The sequence below is a fragment of the Schistocerca gregaria genome, chromosome 3, assembly GCF_023897955.1.
Source record: "Schistocerca gregaria isolate iqSchGreg1 chromosome 3, iqSchGreg1.2, whole genome shotgun sequence".
In the NCBI taxonomy this organism is placed as follows: Eukaryota; Metazoa; Arthropoda; class Insecta; order Orthoptera; family Acrididae; genus Schistocerca; species Schistocerca gregaria.
In genome coordinates this window covers 498,018,755-498,042,961 of record NC_064922.1, presented here as the reverse complement: position 1 = coordinate 498,042,961, position 24,207 = coordinate 498,018,755, and the positions used below count along the sequence as shown (strand labels likewise).

Sequence of the window (24,207 nt, the reverse complement as noted above, 5' to 3'; positions counted from 1 at the left end):
TGGAGGGAAGAGTGGGGGTGGGGGAGTAAAAACCAAGTAAAAGGAGGACGAGAGATGAATGCAGTAAGCAGTTTCAGAAGGATGTAGGTGGCAGTAGTTATTCGGAGATGAAAAAGCTTGCACAGGATAGGGTACCGTGGAGTGCTGCATCAAACCAGTCTTTGGACTAAAGGCGACAACAGCAACGGGACAGCTACAATTAGAATCGTAAGGAGTGATACGACAGTGCTTACAGGGGCAGTACTGATTCTCTGTACCTTTTCTTTTCTGTTGGGATTTCGTGCATGCCGTATCACAACGTGTAGCGGTGTACACTGTGCCGTCTGGAGCAGGCGCGTGCTAGGGAGCGAGGGACCGCTATAGACAGTGGCTGCGGAGTCCTTTCGCAAGCTGAACAGTGAACTTGTGATAGAGGGAAAACACGACAACGAGCTTTGTGTGGACAGACGGACAGTCGCCAAGCCGGCGAGTTGCCGCAGACTGTCTGAGCCTACGGCCTCATGGGAGGACGTAGTTCCGGTACTAAAAATACACCCCCTACTGTCTCCCCTTTCGCACCTCCTCCCCCCTCACCCCCCCAAATCCCCCTCCCCCAACCCCCGCCGCAGTGCAATGCCGATGCGCCCTGAGGAGACCGAGAAAAATTCGCCGCTTCTGTAAGGGATTTCAGGGAAATGCCGTTCTTAGCATGCAAAGGCGTAGGCTACGGCTTTAGATAACATCTTTAGAACACGTAACGCAACGTAATCCTTAAACAATCTTGTTACTCAAAAATTCCATTTCACAAGTAACAACAACCTTTATTCTCGCAATACATCCTCTATTCTTGTCACTGGTTGAAATTAATAATGAAAGTCTGTGTTACAGTTGCATAACATGTATTAATTATTTAATAATCATGACGTTTCATACTGGGATAAATGGTGATAATTGTATAGGGACGACACATGCGAAAAACTGTTTATACAACATGTAGCAACTATTTAATTATATGAAAAATAAATAACATCTTTTAAACCGTAACTGTAGCCTGTTTTACACTTGGCGAATGAGATGTAATTATTTACTTATTGCCCATGCCCACGGCAGGTTGTGTAATACAAATTGAAATTGTGACAAACATTGAAACAATGCGTTCAGAATAGTGTTGTGCAGTGTTGAACACACCTATTACAGCCAGAATAATCTATCGGAAGAACACATCACCTATCTTCTTAAAACCAAATATCAGGATTTTTTATGACATTTTAAGTAGGCTCGCCACTTTATATTGATGTTATGATCTTTTACGTTGGAGCCACTAGTGCTCTGAGACGCTCAGAATCCATACTTAACTACTCAAGAAAAACAAAAAATAACTACACACAGTATTCCTATAATGACACTATAATGATTTACTCTGCACTGTGTTCCATTAAACATTCCACTGGAAGACTTTCTCAAGCGATTTTTTTTTCTTTCCTTGAGCATGAGATGACCACAGTGTCAACGACATTTTTCTCCTGGTAATATACCGGTGGCCCTGCACCCTCCTAGAGTTGCTGTGCCAGCATCCTACACCGCATCCTCACAGTGCTCGTTGGGAGCAATTTCCCCTTATATGTCCTGGGACTACAGGGCACGTGATGTCCGATACTGGCCCCTCGGTTATACTCACCAAAAACCGTCTCCTAGCTGTTTTTTCATATATCTTCTGGAGTCTATTGACTATTCGAATAGCTGGGAAAATTACCTTTTTGAGTAACTTAGTAGTAAATATCCTCGATGTAGCGAAGCAGTTTAAACCACTTAATAACGACAAGACCTACGGTCCAGATTATATACCAGTCAGGTTCTTTTCACAGTATGCGGATACAATAGTTCTTTACTTAGCAAACGCATACAATGGCTCCTCATCGAAAGAAGCGTACCTGACGACTAGAAAGTTTCACATTTCACCCAATACCAAAGAAGGGAAATAGAAGTAATCCGATGAATTAGAGACCCATATCACTAACGTCGATTTGCAGTAGGACTTAAGAAAGTATACGGTGCTCCAAATTCATCAATTATTTCGAAGCAAACGATTTATTGACAAAAAGTCAACACGGATTCAGAAAATATCATTTTTGTGAAACACAATTAGCTCATTATTCTCACGAAGTAATGCGAGCTATCGGCCGGTAATGTCAAACATTCCAGTTTTTTAGGCTTTCAGAAAGCTTTCGACACAGTTCCTCAACAGCGACTTATAATCAAATTGTTTGTCTACGGAATCTCGTCTCGGTTGTCTGACTGGATACGTTATTTCCTGTCAGAAAGATCACATTTCGTAGTAACCGACAGAAAGTCATAGAGTAAAACATAAGTGATATCTGGCGTCACACAAGGAAGCTTTATAGGTCTCTGCTGTTCCTATTCTCTATAAATGAGCAGACTGTTTGCAGACGATGCTGTCGATTACCGTCTAGTACATTCATCAGATGTTCAAAGCCAATTGCAAAATGGTTCAGACAAGATATCCGTATACTTGAAACTGATCGTAAGTAATGAAAAGTATGAAATCATCCGCATCAGCACTAAAAGGAATCCGCTAAATTTCTGTTACATGAAAAATCACACAAATTGAAAGGCTGTAAATAAATAAATACTTGGGGTTTATAATTACGAATAGCTTAAAATGGAACGCTTACATAGATAAAGTTGTGGGGAAGGCATAGCAAAGACTGAGATTTATTGGCAGAAAACCTAAAATGTAACAGGTCTATCTACAGAGACTCCCTATGCTACACTTGTCCCATCCCCTGTTAGAGTGCTACTGTGCGGTATAGAATCCTTATAAGATAGGATTGACGGAAAAGTTCAAAGAAGGTCATCGCGTTTGTATTATCTCGTAATAGGGGAGAGTGCCAGGGATACGATACGCGAGTTGGGGTGGCAATTGTTAAAGCAATAATGTTTAACGTTCCTGCAGGACCTTCTCATGAAATTTTAGTTATCAACTTTCTCCTCTGAGCGAGAAAATATTTTGTTGGCGCTCACCAACGTCCGAAGATATAATTATCATAACAAAATAAGGGAAATCAGAGCTCGCACTGGAAGATTTAAATGTTCATTTAGAGTGATGGTAGCCAATCAGGCCGTTGCACACGCAGATTCAAGCGTCCCGCCATATACAATTGGTGTCAGTTGTTCTTATACCGTAGATGATAGAGCACAACACTTCTCAGTCTTCGCCTCGGGTTAGATCCTTACTGCCGTCTCATGACCAATTTTTGTATCGCCCTTTTGTTTGGTTTTGGGAAACCAAATGAAGAACAAGTTTGCCGACGACATCTCTAGCGATCCCCTTGAATTTCCCCTCTCAACGGCCTGATTGGCTAACTTCAACGCTAATTCAGAAGAACGCGAAATCCCGAAGATTGGCTAAAATTTACAGACGCGCGAAATTTGGCACGGACTTCGATGCGAAATGCCTTTAATAGGTTCCACAACGAAACATTGTCTCGAAATTTGGTATAAAATCCGAAGAAATTCTGGTAGTATGTAAAGTACACAAGCGGCAAGACGCAGTCAATACCTTCGCTGCGCAGTGCCGATGGTACTGTTACCGACGGCTGTGCCGCTAAAGCGGAGTTATTGAACGCAGTTTTCCGAAATTCCTTCACCAGGGAAGACGAATGGAATATTCCAGAATTTGAAACACGAACATCTGCTAGCATGAGTTTCTTAGAAGTAGATACCTTAGGTGTTGCGAAGCAACTCAAGTCGCTTGATACGGGCAAGTCTTCAGGTCCAGATTGTATACCGATTAGGTTCCTTTCATATTACGCTGATACAATGGCTCCCTACTTAGCAATCATATACAACCGCTCGCTCACCGATAGATCTGTACCTACAGATTGGAAAATTGCGCAGGTCGCACCAGTGTTTAAGAAGGGTAGTAGGAGTAATCCATCTAACTACAGACCTATATCATTGACTTCGATTTGCAGTAGGGTTTTGGAGCATATACTGTATTCAACATTATGAATCACCTCGAAGGGAACGATCTATTGATACGTAATCAGCATGGCTTCAGAAAACATCGCTCTTGTGCAACACAGCTAGCTCTTTATTCGCACGAAGTAATGGCCGCTACCGACAGGGGATCTCAAGTTGATTCCGTATTTCTAGATTTCCGGAAAGCTTTTGACACCGTTCCTCACAAGCGACTTCTAATCAAGCTGCGGGCCTATGGGGTATCGTCTCAGTTGTGCGACTGGATTCGTGATTTCCTGTCAGGAAGGTCACAGTTCGTAGTAACAGACGGCAAAACTGAAGTGATATCAGGTGTTCCCCAGGGAAGCGTCCTGGGACCTCTGCTGTTCCTGATCTATATAAATGACCTAGGTGAAAATCTGAGCAGTTCTCTTAGGTTGTTCGCAGATGATGTTGTAATTTACCGTCTAGTAAGGTCATCCGAAGACCAGTATCAGTTGCAAAGAGATTTAGAAAAGATTGCTGTATGGTGTGGCAGGTGGCAGTTGACGCTAAATAACGAAAAGTGTGAGGTGATCCACATGAGTTCCAAAAGAAATCCGTTGGAATTCGATTACTCGATAAATAGTACAGTTCTCAAGGCTGCCAATTCAACTTTGTACCTGGGTGTTAAAATTACGAACAACTTCAGTTGGAAGGACCACATAGATAATATTGTGGGGAAGGCGACCCAAAGGTTGCGTTTCATTGACAGGACACTTAGAAGATGCAACAAGTCCACTAAAGAGACAGCTTACACTACAATCTTTCGTCCTCTGTTAGAATATTGCTGCGCGGTGTGAGATCCTTACCAGGTGGGATTGACGGAGGACATCGAAAGGGTGCAAAAAAGGGCAGCTCGTTTTGTATTATCAGGTAATAGGGGAGAGAGTGTGGCAGATATGATACGCGAATTGGGATGGAAGTCATTACAGCAAAGACGTTTTTCGTCGCGGCGAGATATTTTTACGAAATTTCAGTCACAAACTTTCTCTTCCGAATGCGGAAATATTTTATTGAGCCCAACCTATATAAGTAGAATGATCATCAAAATAAAATAAGAGATTTCAGAGCTCGAACAGAAAGGATTAGGTGTTCGTTTTTCCCGCGCGCTGTTAGGGAGCGGAATAGTAGAGAGATAGTATGATTGTGGTTCGATGAACCCTCTGCCAAGCACTTAAATGTGAATTGCAGAGTAGGCATGTAGATGTAGATGCAGATGTAATTAAGTCGGAAACGGTGCTACATATCGAATCTTTTTCTTATCAATTATTTCTCAGCACAACCTAACCTGCAAGGCCCTTAGAAGCTTTTCAGACTCTTTTGACCACCCTACATACATGACTTAGTGGATGATATCGACAGTTCCATGAAGCTTTTTTCTGGATGACGCTGCAGTATGCAGAGAAGTTGAAACGCCAGAAAATTGTAGCGAAATACAGGAAAATCTGCAGAGAATCGGTGCTTGGTGTAGATGTCGGTATGTGACCTACAAGTTAAACGAAAGTAAAGTGTTAATGTTAAATAGACAGAAAGACCCATAATTGTCTGATTACACGATCATAGAACAATAAGTGGTTAGCAGTCACATCCATATTTAAGAGTAAGCATACGTGGCAATGTGAAATAGGATGATTACATAAAACTAATCAAAGATAAAGCCGATACCAAAGTGAGATTCACTGGAGGAATCCTCAGGAAGTGTAGTCCACCCACAAAGGCGGTGGCTTACCAACTCTGTTCGGTCAATACTCGAATATTGTTCGTCAGCCTGCGATAGGTAACAGATTGGAGTGACAGAGAAAATACGAAAGATCCAAACAAGAGCAGCACATTTCTTCACAGGTTCGTATAATAACAGAAAAAGCGTCACGGTGATGCTCAGTCAAGCCTAGTGGCAGACGCTACAAGAGAAGCATTGTAAATACCACTGATATACACTGATAAAATTGAGAGAGCGTACATTTCTAAAAGAAGTAACAAATATGTTGCTTCCTCTTACGTATGTCTCGCGAAAAGGCAATGAACGTAAAATTAGAGAGGTTCCAGCTAAAGCATGGCTTATTGACAATCGTTCTTCCCGCGAACCGTTCGAAACGGGAACAGAAAAGGGTTGCCAGAGTACCCTGAGGCACACATCATAATTTGACTTGCAGAGAATGGATATAGATGTAGAAATGAAGTTTTGATATTTGCTATCATTTCTGGTGTTCAGTTGTTCTACATCTACATTTATACTCCGCAAGCCACCCAACGGTGTGTGGCAAGCAGTGTACTTAAAGAAAAACTATGTGGTTTTAGAAGGAATTTCGCTCGACTGGAAAAGAAAATGTGTGAGACGTTGCTTTGGAGACAGAAGAAACAAGTGTAGGATTGTGATGGATGAAAATGGCAATATGTTGGATGACGATGATGAAGTTCTAAGAAGATGGAAACAATACATAGGAAAACTGTACAGCGGACCAGACCTGTCTGAAAAGACTGAAAAACAACAAACCGCCTGGTATAGACAATATCCCAGCCGAACTTCTGAAATCTGGAGGAGCAAAACTGAATCAGGAGTTGTATAATCTTGTTTTCAACATGTACGAGCAGGGTAAAACTCCTACAGACTTTGAGAAAAACATTATGATCCCCATTCCAGAGAAGGCAAATGCTACAAGATGTGAAAATTATAGGACGCTCAGCCTAGTTACTCACGCCTCTAAAATATTAACCTCAATTATCCTAAAACGCATAGAACAAAAAGTCGAAGCCACACTCTCCGAAGACCAGTTTGGATTCCGGAAAGATAGAGGAACCAGAGAAGCAATATTTGCTCTAAAACTAATAACAGAGAAACGACTAGATAAGAACCTGAAAACATACATAGCTTTCGTAGATGTAGAGAAAGCCTTTGATAACGTTAAATGGGATAAGATGTTTGAGATACTCAAAAATATTAGGAATAGACCATAAAGATAGAAAAATTATATGGAACCTGTACAAAAGCGAGACAGCAGTTATCCGTGGAGGGACAAAACAAGAAGAGGTGCAGATACGGAAAGGTGTCCGACAAGGTTGCGCACTATCCCCTGTTATCTTTAACCTATACATTGAAGAGGCGCTGAAAAAACTAAGGGAAAATTCACAGACAGGTTTAGTAATTCATGGCCAACAAATAGATATGATAAGATATGCCGATGATGTAGCTGTCCTGGCTGAAAGTGAAGAAGATCTTGTAGTCCTACTGAATAGAATGGATAAAGTTATGGGTGAAGAATATAATATGAGAATTAATAAAGCAAAAAGAAAAGTAATGGCATGCGACAAAGAAGCTCAAGTGAAAGTCCAAGTTCATGTTGGCAATGAACTGCTTGAACAAGCTGATAAATTTACTTATCTGGGCAGTAATATTACCAGGGATGGAAGGAGCAAGGCAGAAGTGAGAAGTAGAATAGCTCAAGCAAAGGCTGCTTTTAACGAGAAGGAAAACATATTAACATCTAAGAGCATCAGCCTTGAAACCAGGAAAAGATTTTTGAAATCATATGTGTGGAGTGTGGCATGCTATGGGTGTGAAACATGGACTCCGAGGGGAAAAGACCAAGAGGAAGACCACGACTGAGATAGATGGATCAAATCGTGAAAGATGTGGGATGTAACACCTATAAAGAAATGAAGAGAAAAGCTGAAAGACACACAGAATGGAGACAAGCTGCCATTGTAGCTGTTGCGAACCAATCCTTGGATTGACCACTACAGAAGTAGAAGAGAACGAGTAGAGAGAGGGGGGGGGGGGGGGACGAACCCGTGAGAGGAACAGAAATGAAGAAGACAAGTAATGGGGTGAGGTGACCACGATAATGAGCAAAACGTCGGCAGCGCTGGGTGAGCCACAAATTTCGGGGACCGTAGCCAGTGGTGAAGGGTTGCCTGTGACAGGGGCAGCGGCGGGCGACCTCGCGCCTGCCACGCCACGCACTGGGTCACGGGCCTGCGCGGCGGCGGCGGCGGCGGTGGGGAGTATTTGCGGGCCCGGTGGGAACCGAAACGGCAAACGGCGCCGCGTCATCTCGCCGCCGGCCCGCGGCCTGGCATCCACTGTGCGCGCTCTCGGCCGCCGGGCCGCCTTTCATTTCTCTCCGAGGGTGACGACTCTCTGCAAAACTCCTCCACTCCAGCCAGCTCTTTCATTTCGTCCTCCTCGCCATAGTCGACGGCGAAACAGCGTTGTGGGGCGGAGATCTGTGCGAAGCAGTCTGCAGACAGCAGACAAGTCGTAAATCACAGACCAGCGCCCCCGCTTTCGAGACGTATGTTTCACTTTTTTTCCGCTTACCTCAAGCAGAGACAACACAGGAAGTTACCTGACTGAGTATTTTAGAAACATAAATAAAATCTCGTATTCCGTTACCACGAGAGACGTTCCGAAAGTAAGTTTCGGCACTGATTTTGAAAGAGACAGTGGTACACCAGATGATGCTAACGACATACAATAAGGTGTCAAAAGTCTTGGGACAGCGATATGTACGTATACAGATGGTGCAAGTATAGCGTAGGCAACGTATAAAAGGGCAGTGCACTGGAAGAACTGTCATTTGTACTCAGGTGATCCATGTGAAACGATTTCCGACGTGATCATGGCCTCTCGATGGGAATTAACAGACTTTGGTTGACGAGTGGCTGCTGGAGCTACACTCCCCGGGGCGTGAGTCGTGCTTGCGTAGCTAAGACGGTAGAGCACTTGCCCGCGAAAGGCAAAGGTCCCGCGTTCGAGTCTCGGTCCGGCACACAGTGTTCATCCGCCAGGAAGTCTCATATCAGCGCACACTCCGCTGCAGAGTGAAAATCTCATTCTGGAAAGTCCCTTTAACTGTTCAGAGATGTCACTAAACCCACCCAAAGACGTAAACAACCATGCATGAGACGGAGGGTTCAGACTGAAGATTAGTTCTAGTCATTCCACCGAGAAGGAGGTATACAGCTCCTGTCGTCTATAGTTCACCCATGCCTAGACTGTCAATAGTGCGGTTCCATCTCGTCCGCATTGTTACGTTGTGCCAGGAAGGGCTCTCAACAAGAATAGTGTCCAGTCCTCTTGGACATGGAGGAGATACAGAGAGACAGGAACCGTCGATGACGTGCCTCGCTTAGGCCGCCCAAGGCCTACTACTGCAGTGGATGACCGCTACCTACGGAATATAACTCGGAGGAACGACAGCAAGGCCTCCATGTTGAATAATGCATTTCGTCCAGCCACAGGACAGGACTCAAACTGTGCGCAATAGGCTGCATGATGCGCTACTTCACTCCCGACGTCCATGACGAGATCCATCTTTGCAACCAAGACACCATGCGTCGCGGAACAGATGGGCCCAACAACATGCCGAATGGACTGCTCAGTATTGGCATCACGTTCTCTTCACCGATGAGTGTCGCATATGCCTTCAACCACACAATCTTCGGAGACGTGTTTCTAGGCAACCCGGTTAGGCTGAACGCCTTAGACACACTGTCCAGCGAGTGAAGCAAACTGGAGGTTCCCTGCTGTTTTGCGGAGGCATTATGTTTTACCGTTGTACGCCACTGGTGGTCACGGAAGGCGCCATAAGGGCTGCACGATACGTGAATGCCATCCTCCTACCGATAGTGCAACCATATCGGTAGCATACTGGCGAGGCATTCGTCTTGATGTACAACAGTTAGAGCCACCATCGTCCACATGTTGTGAATCACTTCCTTCGGGACAACGACGTCGCTCGACTAGAGTGGCCAGCATGTCCCCAGACATGAACCCTATCGAACATGCCTGGATTATATTGAAAAGGGCTGTTTATGAACAACGTGACCCACCAACAACACTGAGTGATCTACGCCGAATCGCCGTTGAGGTGTGGGACAATCTGAACCTACAGTGCCTTGATGAACTTGTGGATAGTATGCCATGACGAATACAGACATGCATCTTTGCAAGAGGACGTGCTACTCGGTATTAGAGGTACCGGAGTGTACAGCCATCTGGACCACCATCTCTGAAGGTCATGCTATATGGCCGTACAACATGCAATGTGTAGTTTTCATGAGCAATAAAAAGGGCAGAAATGATGTTTATATTGATCTCTATCCCAATTTTCTTTACAGGTTCCGGAACTCTCGGAACCGAGGTGATGCAAAACTTTTTTTGATGTGTGTGTATAGAAAAATGGAAAAGAAAATTGAGGATGTGTTAGACAATGGTAAATTTGGCTTTAGAAAGGGAAAAGGCACCAGATAGGCAATCCTGACGTTGCGGTTGATAATGGAAGAAAGACTAAAGAAAAATCAAAAAACTGTCATAGGAGTTGTAAACCTGGAAAAAGCGTTTGATAATGTAAAATGGTGTAAGATGTTCGAAATTCTGAGCAAAACGGGGATAAGGTATAGAGGGAATAAGAGTGGACGACCAAGAACGAAATGCTCGACGCTAGTTGCAAATCCATGCCGATAATGCAATGAATGAAAAGACCCAAAAAGTTACTTATTCGAATTACAATAAGCTCCATTGTTATCTCTATTACTTTTTCATCGCTTAAATAACTAGTGCGTAAATGAAATTTTCTTGAAAAACCGATATTGAACATTTCGGGACGTACTGTTTTAATTCGTCTGCACTCATTTAATTTTCAGAGGGCTTGAAAATAAATGTTCCATTTCCAGTTACTAGACAAACTAGTGTTTTCATTTGTGAGATCTGATTCTTTCGGATTGGTAAACCAATGCTGTGTTTTCAGCTTGTCGCCAGGAATAGGTCTTCACATGACAAAACTTTCACAACCCTTTTCTGTAATATTCTGTTGGAATGGTAGTCATAAAAAAAGTCTCTTCGAGTCATTTACAAGAAGATATACAAGAAGATGGTGAAAAAAGAAAAACACAGTTCGGATGCTAGGCTTCTCCTAAAACTTCGTCAAGCTGCTCTGTTCTAAAATAGCTACCAACAATAATCCGTGTTTGTCTGCTAAATTGGAATGATAATTGCATTTCCCGTAACCATTTTTGTGCTGTCCATAAACTTTACGATCCGTCTGCGTGCCAGGATTTGAACTACGACTATAAAGAGTGTAAACGATAACTATTTACGGGTACCACAGTTGTTACAGAAAACTTGCGGTCTATCAAGCCGGGAAACAACACCTACTCATTTTTTGTCCTCGGTCAAATGAAGATTTAGAATATTCAGTACACCCGGTTTTTGCACCAACAAGTCGTAAAATTGGTGTTATGCTAATTTTATCTTATCTAAATGTTTCGTTAATTTTAAGTGCCTAAAATTAACAATTAAATCTTTTTATTCCACTGGTCTTCTTACTACGCGACTTCGGTGATTGTGAGGGTTGAGCTTAGGTCTCTACTTTTGAACGAACTTATTCTCTGCATAATTTTTACAAAAGCTTTATTTCTTTCATTACCCTGACGGGGACTTTAAATTAATAATATTGACGTAATATGAAAAGCCAGAGCGACTAAACCGGTAGCGTAAAAGCGCGAGTGGGTATTTTTAATACCTTGCGGCGCGCGTGCGCTATAGCTTAGGTGGCTTTTGAAGGCGACTTTGAGGTTGTTTCCCGGCTTGATAGGTCCCAAGTGCCCTGTATCAAACTGTTCGTCTCCATATCCCTTACACCACTGTGGTACGTTGTAAACAGTTATCGTTTACACCATGGGTTGAGTGTGAATCCAGAGGTACAACTGCATCAATAGCTAAACATCGTTACTTACTCAGACGCTTCTAGTACAACTTAGTCTCATTACTTTTCCCCTGATACCAAAGCAAATATGGTATGAGAGCCTTCAGTTGCTGCTTCCTCACCGCTGGCTTCAGAACATCTGATCATCCCTCAGTAATGACCAAAACATTGCAACAAATTCATCACTTCCTAGTTTCATGTTCTTAAGTATAGGATGCCACAGTGAGTTTCTACATTGCTAATGTTGTTTGTTCCGTGACATTCCGATAGATAGGAAAGAACTAGCCAAAAAATGCATCTCTTACCTTGACGCAAACAATTCTCGCTCGCAGCAGTATCAAAGATCCGAAGCTGCAGCAACGCTTCATTTTTTCACCCATGTTCACCGAAGTACTGTTAAAACACTTATCAGCAGAAAAATACGAAATCGTTTAGCCATCTTTGTTTTGAAACTGTAACTTCGATTTTCTGTTCGAAACTGCTTCTTGTTGTGCTGTAGACTGGTACAGATCAAGCAATAAAGTTACTTATTTAACAGATATTAGAACGAAGTATTTTAAAAATTTGCCAAATTTCACAAAATTTACTTGAAATTTGTGAAGGGCGTCTCTTAGACGACAATAAAAACAACGTACAGTGAGCACTTGGGCCGTTGGTTTACTAGCATACCTGCAACACCTTCAATTTATCAGCATTCTGTCGCACTTGTAGTACGCTACTTCCTCCACTGTCTTTACTGTACAAACATAGTTTCTTTTTTTCTATATAAGAACCATTTTACTCCTTAAAAAGCGTCCATGGCCTGAACGTCTCTATCATTAATTTTGAGAAATTTTTTCACTATCTAAGATGAAACACTAATTCTTTATCATATTGTTTTTAACCTTTTAGTTCTTATTTGGTACACGTCTCGGTCCTTTAATTTCACTAGCTACAGAAGAGTGCAGACTTCACTAATGCCAATAATCTTCCGTATGCCTAAATTGTTATGAAAAAATTCTGAATTAAGTAATCCATAATGTTTGTTAAATTTAACGGTAACTGAGCAACTGTTTGATATAGATGGATGCGTGGATTTGCAACAGCACTGTTGATCTCCAACCCGTGCTTAGACAGCCATGACTGTGCTTTGTATTCTAAGGAATAATGTAACTAAACATTTCGTCTCAAGTGTATTCTACAGTCAGCCAGTAACCTTTAGAAGCAAAGCCAGCCACATGTAAGAGAGTATTCTGAATTGTGTATTTTGAGAACAGGAACCAGTGGTTGTAAGCTGTGCGATGCCTTGGCAAGGCGCTGTGTGTGAGTGACGTATTTCTGAATTGAATATGTTTCACAACGTAAAACTGTCTCTCGCATCGACGCTGATGGCACTAATTTTAAAAATAGTTCACAGTCATCTTTGATGTGTCCATGGTTGAGTTTGACACTGTTCGCAGTTGGTTGGTTGTATTGGGGAGGGAGACCAGACAGCGAGGTCATCGGTCTCATCGGATTAGGGAAGGACGGGGAAGGAAGTCGGCCGTGCCCTTTGAAAGGGACCATCCCGGCATTTGCCTAGAGCGATTTAGGGAAAGCACTGTTCGCAGTTCATGAATGATTGTCGGAGATGGAGCATTACTCGTTACAGGAATATGCTGACGTGCAGAAGGAATTAGTGCGCAAAAACCAAACTTATGTACAGAGGAAAGTATCGTAACAGGTGTCATCCACAACGGAAATAAAAATTATCGCCGTTAATAAAAACTTACAACATGAAAGTTGCCGTACAGACCTGACTGAAGTTCTCGGCAAAGAATTTTTCGCACGGTAATATTTCAGGAGATGATGTTGGATCGTGTGACGTAATAGACAACAATAAGCATCCGTCAGTTGCACGCGCCGATAAATTAAATGTGGGTGTTGACGGTTCAAGTGAGAATAACTGGTGCAAGGAATAGGATCAAGGAGATTATAATTAATCTGGAAGATGTCGCTGAGAACAATTGCTATGACCTTCAGTTGTAAGATGTATCTTTCAATGACAATAGGAAAGCTAAATATTTATTTCCGATCATAAAATCCTTGTATTCAAAATTTGGATCCGCTAGAATCTGCATAGTTTTGACACAAACGTTTGTGGCAGACTATATAAAACTATAAGTATAAGTGAAGTAACATATTCCTTAGATTATGTCTCGTCACATCAGAATAACTGCAAAACCTACGTTATAACATCTTTAAAAACCCGATGTTTCATGAAAAGGACACATATCGTCCTGAAATACTAATCTAGTCGCTGTATTGCCGGTGTTGCAAGCTCGTGGAGACGCATACAACTCCTTCAATCGGAAGATGATTTTACCGTTTGCTTAATTTTTTTCCGATTCGATACTGTGAGTATATATCGAAAGGAAATTATCATTTCATTACATTAGCTCGTGTAGTGCTCAGCAAGGCGCGTCACCGCGCAGCAACGAGCGGCCAGCGGCGGTATAACGGCACACACGCCATCTGTTGACCGAAGTAGTAACCAGATGTGCCACAGCCGTCGATTCTCGGAAGCGTGCAGTGCTCACAGGCCGTCATCGGGCATATCCCGAACACTCTTATTAGGCTTTACTGATAATACTGCCCACAGAGAAAAGCTACAAAATTCAAGAAACAACTATTTTCAGCTACAGAACACGTGAAATACTGCAAGAAACGAGCTTTGTCGTGCAGGTTCCGAATCTCATTTTGAATGGCTGCTTTCGACACTGAAGTGAGAAATAAAATTCATTTAGTCACAGGAGTATCTTCTTTCAGATATATCAGACTCCCTCAAAGAAATTCGTGGTTATTGACAGGAACTTACTGGCATCACTGTAAAGTGTTCGTCTCTTATCCAGCTACTGAAGTCTCCATAGAGGTGTATTATTCCACAGAAAGTTTTGTTTATTCTATTACTCAGAAAGATTGATATTATACAAGGTGTTTCAGTTATGCTTCCGACTTCACTTTAAAACTTATATATACTATATACTATAAGTACAGCAGCAAAATTTGTTTCAGTGTTGTTCCATGTTACAGTTCGGACCTTACATCGAAATCTCCCTGACACAGCTTTCTGAGTTCGACTAAGATTTGCAATATAACTTCTGACATTATGTCTACTGATTACACAGACGCTTCTATATCAATAACGTTCTAATATTACAAACACATTAACGTAATTTCAGAAACAGATAAATAAAACTAATTTACTAGTTGACCGATATCATAAAGCATACATCAATTAACGAAAGTTTCGTTTGTACTTTGAGCTCGTAATAAAAGCAATGGCTAATTCCTTAGCAATATTTCATCCTCCCTCGTAAACCTTACGTTTCCCAGCCACTCCCTTTCCCCTCAACAACGTGTCCACACGCTGAAGCCATGTCGAAATAAACAACTGCTCCCGCTTATTATGGGTTCTCCGTGACGTTTACGCCTGCCTACTCTAATAATTAAATGAAATAATTTAAGGCACGTTGCAACGAAACGGAATCGGTTTAAGCGGCCATAACCGGCAGTGGGGAGGGCGCGGACCAGTATAACAGTGACGCAGTTTCCAACCGAAGCCACCCGCGATGGAGGTAGCCCCGAGCAGTCGGGAAAGAACCGGTATTTGGTCAGCTGTTACCCAAAACAAGAAGCCAGGAAGGCGGAAGGTCCTCGCCGGTATTGCTTTTTTTGTGCGCCTCGACAAACACAAGCGTCCTTGCCTCATTGTCATCACTGTATCTTTCTCTCTCCCTTCTGACCCTTCTCTCCCTCTCTCTGTCCCTCTCTCTCTCTCTCTCTCTCTCTCTCTCTCTCTCGTCAGGTTATCCCGAGCGGACCCTTCTTCTTTCACGTGTTCGTCTTCCGCATGCTACAAGGGAGAAGATTTCTGCGGCGCGCAGCGGCTAGCTCTCCGCGAAGTCACGCAGAGTGACCGAGCGGGATGCCCCCGAGTGCTAAGACAGGGCAGACTTGTGTAATCATTTTACTGCTCGCCAGTAGTGTCTCCTCTGCGAGCAGCACCTCCTCCTCCTCCTGTTCCTCCCCCTCCGCCGCCGCCGCCGCCGCCGCCACCGCCTCCCCGCACCCCCCGCTCGCGCGGTGTCTTCTTCTTTCTTAATATAGCGGCTGCCGGCGGGGCCGCGCGCCAATGGCCCGTCGCGCCGCCCCTCCACAGTCGGCGCGCTGCGGCGCGGTGTGCGCCCGCGGCCTGGAGCTGGAGAGGGTGCCCCGCTCGCGGTCTGCGCCGCATCATTCCCGCTCCAGCAGGGACCCGCCGCGCTGCGCCTCGCGAAAACCCCGCCGTGTCGACGCGCGCGCGCCACCTGCCGACCGACGCCCACGGCGCGACACAGCCAGCGAGGCACGCACCAGAGCTCCCTGGCCGTCGGCAGTCTGTCTCTCTCCCTCTCTGCGCCACCGCCTCCCGTGTGACGTACCTAGTGGCACCTGTTGTGCTCTGCGCGAGTTTAGCTTGGGACGAGAAGCAAATAAAACAAATAAAGGATACGTAGACGGTTCCGTGTGCGAAGACTGGGTCACGCGTACTCTCGAAAGTCCACAGTGCAGTGGTCGACTGATGTCCGTGGGATATTGAAACTGACGGAGGTACTTACGGCCTCCAAGACGGCGGCGATTCGCGTGTTACGCCCGGGCGATCCGTCGGGAGAGCACCACAAGGTAAGCAAAGCTCCACGTGTATTGTACTGTCGTGACAAGCTCGCATTAATATCTTACCTAAATAACTTCCTCCGTGGTCGTCCTTTCAGTCAATATTCTGTTACAAGTTTGTCGGTGTGGACTTTTCCGCAGCAATTACCTACATATTTGTTTTATAACATGAAACACATTTTTCTCGTTGTCAAATAATATTTACGTTGCAGACGCGTTTCGCCTTTCTTTTTAATCAATCCATCGTCAGGGGATACTTATAAAGTGAATACTTATTAAATGAAAATATTATGCTGTGAAATATCTCGAATCTATAAGCATAAAAAAATTGAATCTAGTGGAATTAAATCAACTGATGCTGAGACACAGAAACTAGTAGATGAATTTTGTTATTTGGGCAGCAAAATAACTGATGATGGCCGAAGTAGACAGGATATAAAATGTAGACTGGCAATGTCAAGAAAAGCGTTACTGAAGAAGAGAAATTTGTTAACATCGAAAGTGTGAGGTAGATTTTCCTGAAAGTATTTGCATGGAGTGTAGCGACGTATGGATGTGAAACACGGGCGAGAAATAGTTTAGACGAGAAGAAAATAGAAGCTGTTGAAATGTGTTATAGAAGAATTGTGAAGATGTGATGGATAGCTCACGTCACTACTGAGGAGATACTGAACGGAATTGGGGGCAAAAAGAAATTTGTGGCACAACCTAGCAGAAGGGATCAGTTGACAGGACACACTCTGAGGCATCAAAGGATCAACCGTTTAGTACTAGAGAGAAGTGTTGGGGGGTAAAAAGTGTGGAGGGAGACCAAGAGATGAATACAGTAATCGGATTCTGAGGAATGCAGTTTGCAGTACTTATTCGGGGATGAAGAGGTTTGCACGGGACAGAGCAGCATGGGGAGTCGCATCAAACCAGTCTTCGGACCGAAGACAACAGTTACCATAAGTAGAAACAATTTAAAAAAGAAATCCACTGAAGATGACTTTAATACAAAAGGCGAAACGTGTCTGGAACATAAATAAATATTATATTGCAGCAACAAAGAGGCTTCTTAGGCTGTAAAACGAATATAAACTCTTTATCGCCCATTCCGTTGTTATTTTTCATTTGTGATAAACTTTTTCGAGCACATTGTTGTTTCGTCATCGCGGAAGTGGTCAAGCATGCTACAACGTGTCATTCCTCTCAAAAATCTTCAATTCTGTACTGTGCTTCGGCTCTTATCCTAGGGCTACAGAACTATCCCGCTCTAAATTCGTACAGTCATCCAAACTCCAAAAGGGCCATTTATTGTTGTGACTATTAGTTTTTGGCTTTAAACATCTCAGTATCATGCATACCATTAATATTTCAATTAGAAGTAAGCGTCCTACAATTTCTACAGTGTTGTAGACGAGATGGGATTGCATCGACAACGTTCAGAACGATGCGAGTAGGATTTTCTTGGAACGAGTTTTGATTCAAATTTCTGGAGTCTTCCATTTCACTCGGACGCCAGTTTTTCATCTGTCAGGCATCATTATAACAATCTGATGCTCTTAATTTTTGATGCTGCAATTATAGCCGTGTCTGACAGACCCGGAGTAAACTACCTAAATACTTTGCAGCTGTGTCGACTTCGGCCGATGGTATATTTAATAACAGACCTACATATCTAAATAACAAACTTCAAAAACTGTAGATAATTTTTTTGTCAATTTTATGAGCGTAGACGTCCGCGTCCGTTGAGAAATTTCGGAAAAACGCTCTTAGGTCACGTTAGTGTGATGCCGACAAGTTTCCGTAAACCAGTTGAAGTAGTGGCCGAAACGACAGACCTTTTGATTATGGCGCGGTCACACAACTGGCAGACATTTATCGGTTCTTTTAAAAATTGCCTGTAATTTACGAACATGCGCGACTAGCCCACTTTGCCCTCATTCCGCGTTACTCAGAAGTTTCCCGACTGCTGCCCCGCGAACTGCGAGCGATGCGGCACGTCAGTCACGCTTCCGAAACCGCAGGCCGTCCTGCTGGCAAGAATTCGCAGCACCGTGAGTCAGGGCCGAGGCGGCGCGCCTCCTCGGAAGCAGAGTCCGCGAGGCGCGTGCTCGGAATTCGGCCGCTGGCGCCGCCGCTGCTCGGCGGGTCGCCTTTAAACGCGCCTCTCTGTCTAGGAGCCTTCAAATCAACTCGCTTGTTCCACACCACTTTCTGTCTTTTTTAAGCAAATCTTGAGGTTTCGCACCTCAAAAACGCAAAATGGTGCGTCTAATTGTCGCCGGAACCGTATTTGCAAACTTGTCCCACAGAGTTTAAATAAACATCTGAATCAGTAAAATTCTTCTCTTTCCAAAGACTACACTTCATATTAATCAGAATGCGTTTCAAACATCTTCAGGCGTATATCACTTGTCAGCTACACTTTGTAGCTTATTACATTAATTACACGGTGTTTTTGTTACCTTATCAGTGCTACCAAACCTTCTGATAGCAAAACCAAAAATACGTAAATATTACACTCATAATGGTTGTTGACACTTTGCGTGGCTTGGGCTGGAGCGGTACAACTCACCTCATCAGGAGGTCCAGTTTGTCGAACAGAAACAAAATTGTTTTTAGATAATATCATGTACAGGAAAAATTCTTTTTTTTTTTTTTTGTATTCCACTCATCACTAATTACTGCCACGAACTTACTGTTGATATTTATCCTCTGTATGTATGGCCATTGTTACGCGAATCTATCTACTATGACCGACTGTCTTAACAGGACAAGTGAAACTGACAATTGTTTGAGCATAACTTTCCTTCAGAGTGACAGAACCTCTCGGCCTCTCAGGAAGGTAACGACAGCTACAGAACTGATAAAAACATTATTACAGTAACGTAACCTAAAAAAGTTTACAGTCGGTTTTCCCCCTGTTTTTGTTATGTATTACTATTTAATGAATATTTTATAACGCATGTTCCAGTATTAAAAATAAAATAAAAGATACGTTGTGCGTAACTTTCTCCGCTTCACTATTATCATGTTGTGTTTGCTGATGAGAATTTTATTCTATTTATTACATAGTTCATGCAAGTATTTCCAATTACGGCAGCTGTCATGCGAATGCGAAATGAGTGTGTTACGTTTTATTTTAAATCAAAGAATTCCAGTTTCAATGTGACATCCTCAACCTAGTACAATTAAATAACACTGCTGGTCTGTGCGTAGCCGTCTAACGCAAGAAAGCCATTTCCGGGACATTTTTGTAGATCTCCTAGCAGTAATCGTATTCAGTATTAAATGACTGGTAATGTATGCAGTTTCGCGCTATTTCCCGTCGTCTCATTTCGGCATACGTAGCAACTACGGCATATTAATTTAGCACAGATAAGCAAAGTCGCTACGAAACATTGCCTCCTGCCGTAATTTCCTCAGGCCTTTCAATTACTCAACGCATTATTAACACTCATTTAAAAGCATTACGCAAATTTTAATTGCGAAATGTTTCTCTGTTTTGTATTTCTAAATCGCTAGATGACACCAGTCGATTCCTCAGAAACATATTGACAGTATGTAACGGATATTGCTGTCGTCTTACGCTCGTTTCCACTGTAGTTGTGAAATTATTATTATTATTTTTCAAACAGGCAGACAAATTTCCCCTCATTCGCCTAATACGTTGAGCATCAAGTCCACAGAGAGGTTACACAGTGGGAAGTGAAACTAATTTCTTCGAAAGAAAACATAAAAATAGCGAAGACATTAAAATGTGGCCAGACAGAGATTGGTATCTCCATGTGGTACATTATCATACAACGTACAACAGAGAAAATAGTAAGAAGCTACAACAGCATTCTGATAGAAATCTACGTTGCAGTTCCATAATACGGAATCTGATCTCAACAGAAAACTCATCTGATTTTTTAAAAATGAAACTGGTCTAAAAATATATTAAGTCGACAAACAGTGACGTTTTCTTTCTTTTTATCTTGTTGTCTTCGTAGTTTACAAATGAGATGCAAAGTGGAGGCACATTTTAAGGACCGAAACTATCATTCTCGTTTGTGCTGAACAAATGCCAACAGCAGTGACAAATCGCGCCAACAACTACGCGTTTATAATAGAATTACCTTTTAAACACTTTTTTAAAGATAACGGAACGTGAATTGCACGTATCTGGTACCGTACTGTACGTAGTTCGTAAGCCTAGTAATCGAAAACTGAGTTAATCCTCATTCTAAAGGCATTGTGTTGTTGATTAACTGCGCTAAAACACGTTTAACGGCCTCTAAAACCTGGTACTAACTCACATTTAACTCAATGACATACATAAACACGTGGCAAAAATTCCAGTCGCTTTGGTTAAAATCATACACTTCTTTTAACGTAAAGAAATATTTTTTCTCACTGTAGTACCACAAAAATTATAATTACTACAACGACATTTTCAACGGTTTACGCTATTTTTAAAATTATAATGCTGAATTCTAGAAAAGGAATCATCTTTGGTGCTCGCAGCGTAAACTGGAGTTGTAATTCACTCGCTACGCTCAGGTCATTCTGCCCCCGGTGGAGAAAGAACGACGTAACCATCTTTGAAAGTGGAAGGTCTACATCAACTGAGAAAATTATTCATTTCCTGCACATTACCTTTCGCTGTGATTCTGCGTCGTAGCATGACGCTACTGCTTCCCTACCTACGAGAACGAGCGTGGCCTCCCTCCAAGAAATTCTTATTTATTAATTACAAGTATGAACTACGAGGCGGCATTTTTTAAAGGGAAATGCGATTATGAAAAAAACTTCTAAATTTAAATTGACGCAATGGTGGCCAAATGGATAAAGTTTTTACTTGAACAGCTCCAAAAATTTGGGCTTCTCGCAGTACATTGACGGGTATGAAGCGCCAAGAACAGCAGCCAGTGAGATTGTGGAAGCAGAGTACAAGCAAACAACAGCTCGTCCTTTTACAACTGAAAGAAATTAACGTTTCGACGGTCATGGCGATTGTTTATCCCAGACGTTTTTGAAGATTTTACTTTATATATTTTAGGCGATTGATACCTCTCATATAATATCTGGACTGCTTAAGCAGCAGCTTCAATGCTATGTACTGTGAAAATCATAACTTCTAGCCGACATGAAAATAGGAAACGACAGATCCACTCGATTTTAACCGCACTTACATGAGGAGAAGGAAATAACTTTAAGGAAAAATAAATTATTTCCTCATAAACACTTCCTTCGTTCGGGGTTTAACCGAAGAGTCACAATTTCTGGTGATCATAGAAGAAGTACAGAGAAAAACGCCAGTATGTGACGCAGTAACACTGAATAGTGCACACAAGGAAACGACACATGTTTAACAGAAAGACTCCACACGCTACTCTACGACTGATTAGAAGTTCTGTGAAAATTATGTTCGGCTGAATGCTTCTGAGAAAAATAATTGGTACAGGGACCATATGACACCTTGCAGTTTACTGAATACTGAGATGTCGATGCACATAGTAAGAAAAGTGGGAGCTGTTTTCTTGACGCATCTAGCTGGCCAAATAAATTACTGTATACTAACGCTGCCACAATATTTTCTTAAAATACATTGATATTGAGTTGCATGGGTGTCTAACGAGTTCGCACTTCAATATGATTACAAAAAATAATTATATGGATAAACCTAACGGTTTAAAATGTCATTCATCGATCGAACAGGTAGGTATACTATGCAACTCGAACAAGTCGTCGACTTTATTCTTTTACACCCACCAGGAGATACACAAACACGGACTAGATCTTCTTATGTTTCGATGGAACGTGTTGTCCCAATAATACAATTAGTTCCAACGCCACGCTGTCGCCCGAGATTTTCGAAAAGTTTCTATTGGTAGCAACGTTAATATCAGAACCATATATACTATCGGAACCACAAATACTCTCCCAAATATTTCTATTTCGAATTATTTTTGCCCCACTATCAGCTATTCTGATATTTAGCTCGAAAGATTTGAGTCTATAATGGGTACAGCCTCGAACAGCTCGATCCACCCGAATGGGTCGAGGTTGAAAGATATCAAAAAATTTAAACACATGTAAAGAAAGTCATCGACGCTCTTACACTCTCTTAAGAATTAATGGTATATGTACAGACAAGATCTTCATATTGTCTTCTGGCATAGATCATCCCAGAAACAAATGAAAATAAATCTAATCCTTCCCCTCTGACCAATGATTCCGGGAGATTTCCTCTGGTTGTATAACAAATTTTGCAGCTGGAAATTCCTTCGCAAATATTCCCAACAGAGACTCTCCCTGTTCTACAAAGAAATTTCAACTAGCTTCCCCTGGCCACAATTAATGCAAAAAGTTGTTAGAGACAAAGGAATTCATTAAGTAACAATCATGAACTAGAAGTTTAAGAAAATATCATTGGAAACAACACCAAGAACTTCTAGAATTTCGATTAGCAGATCTGAAAGAAATAACCATCAAAATTTTGGCTTGCACTAAAAATAGAAGCGTTAAGAGATCCGATGAGCAGCCCAGGAAGTTAGGCAAGATGACGAAGAAAGTGGCCATTCACAGTTCTTAACACTATAATTTTACTGGGTTTCGTCTTGCACATTTCTTTCTGGTGCAAACAAGTCATCTCGTAAGGCATAGGAGATACAAAATTTAGAAGTCTGGAAAGGAACAAAATTTAAGAGAAAGAACATCGGCATCGAAAGCTTTCTGAAAAACATTGACATAAAAGCAACGAAGAGTGTCAGAAACGCCATTTAAAGCCCAGAATTGTATGTAAGTGAAACGAGCATAGGAAAAAAACTGTAAGAATTTAAAATGGGGTATTTTGTAGACTAATCGAGGAAATAATTTCGCCAAGACTACCTGAAAGCTGTTGATGACATATGTAAGTCTATTTTCAAGATTATTCTTGGGTGCTATGTGCCATTTATCTTCGGAGACGCTTCTATTAAAGAAATCGTAGGGTAAATCCAAGATTGGACTAGGTGGCGTTGGCGGTGCTGAAGACTTCTGAGAAGAATATGTGGAGACAGGATGGAGAGAACCGATAGCCTAATGAAAATTGGACGCATAATTCTTGACAAATAAAGAAAAATGTTACCACTAACTATAATTATCAGTAGCTACAAACTAGTAGAGAAAAACCGATTAAAAGTTAAGTTAAGATTAGTTTTAGTGTTGATCATCACAGCACAATACCTGCAAAAATTCTATAGGACTTTTTAGATCATAGACGTAATTCACTAGCAGTTCATTTGAAGCAAAACCATACCTTCGGTTTTGCTAAATTAAAACATAAATGAGCAACGTAATTCCTTTGAAGAGGAAAGAGGGACGGAATAATAGTGTTTAACGTCCCATTAGCATCGAAGGCATTCTAGACAGAGCAAAACTCGAATTAAGGAAGGATGGGGAAGGCAATTGACCGTGCCCTTTCAAAGCAACCATTCCGCCGTTTGCCTTAAGCGATTTAGGGGAATTACAGAAAACGTACATCTGGATAGCCGAACGCGGATTTGAACCGACGTCCTCTCGAATACGAGTCAGCGTACGCTCGTACTTCCACTGAACAGCTACAGCAGTAGGTCTTCATCTTCACTCATTTCATCCGTATTTTCCGCAAGCTCACATCAAAAACAGCTATTCGATGTTACTGTAGCTGAACAATTCTTGGATTATACATACGACTCGCAGCCACACTGTGAACGTGTACGGAGGTCTGCAGTAGTTTCTATGATATGAAAAACTCAGAGAGCTGATGTAATATTTTGTTCGCATTGCGCTGTCTTTCCTCCCTTCAGATTGTCAACGAATACTGATACACTTC

At 42.2% G+C, this 24,207-nt stretch overlaps 1 protein-coding gene across 1 annotated transcript in view; it reads left to right on the top strand.

Moving 5' to 3' along the window:
* The first annotated feature begins 15,816 nt into the window (after positions 1-15,816).
* The window catches only part of LOC126356196 (knirps-related protein), a 112,293-nt gene continuing 103,902 nt past the window's right edge, over positions 15,817-24,207 (top strand). The window contains exon 1 of the mRNA XM_050006982.1: positions 15,817-16,391. The gene's annotated coding sequence lies outside the window, so the exon portion shown is untranslated. The remainder of the gene's footprint in view (positions 16,392-24,207) is intronic.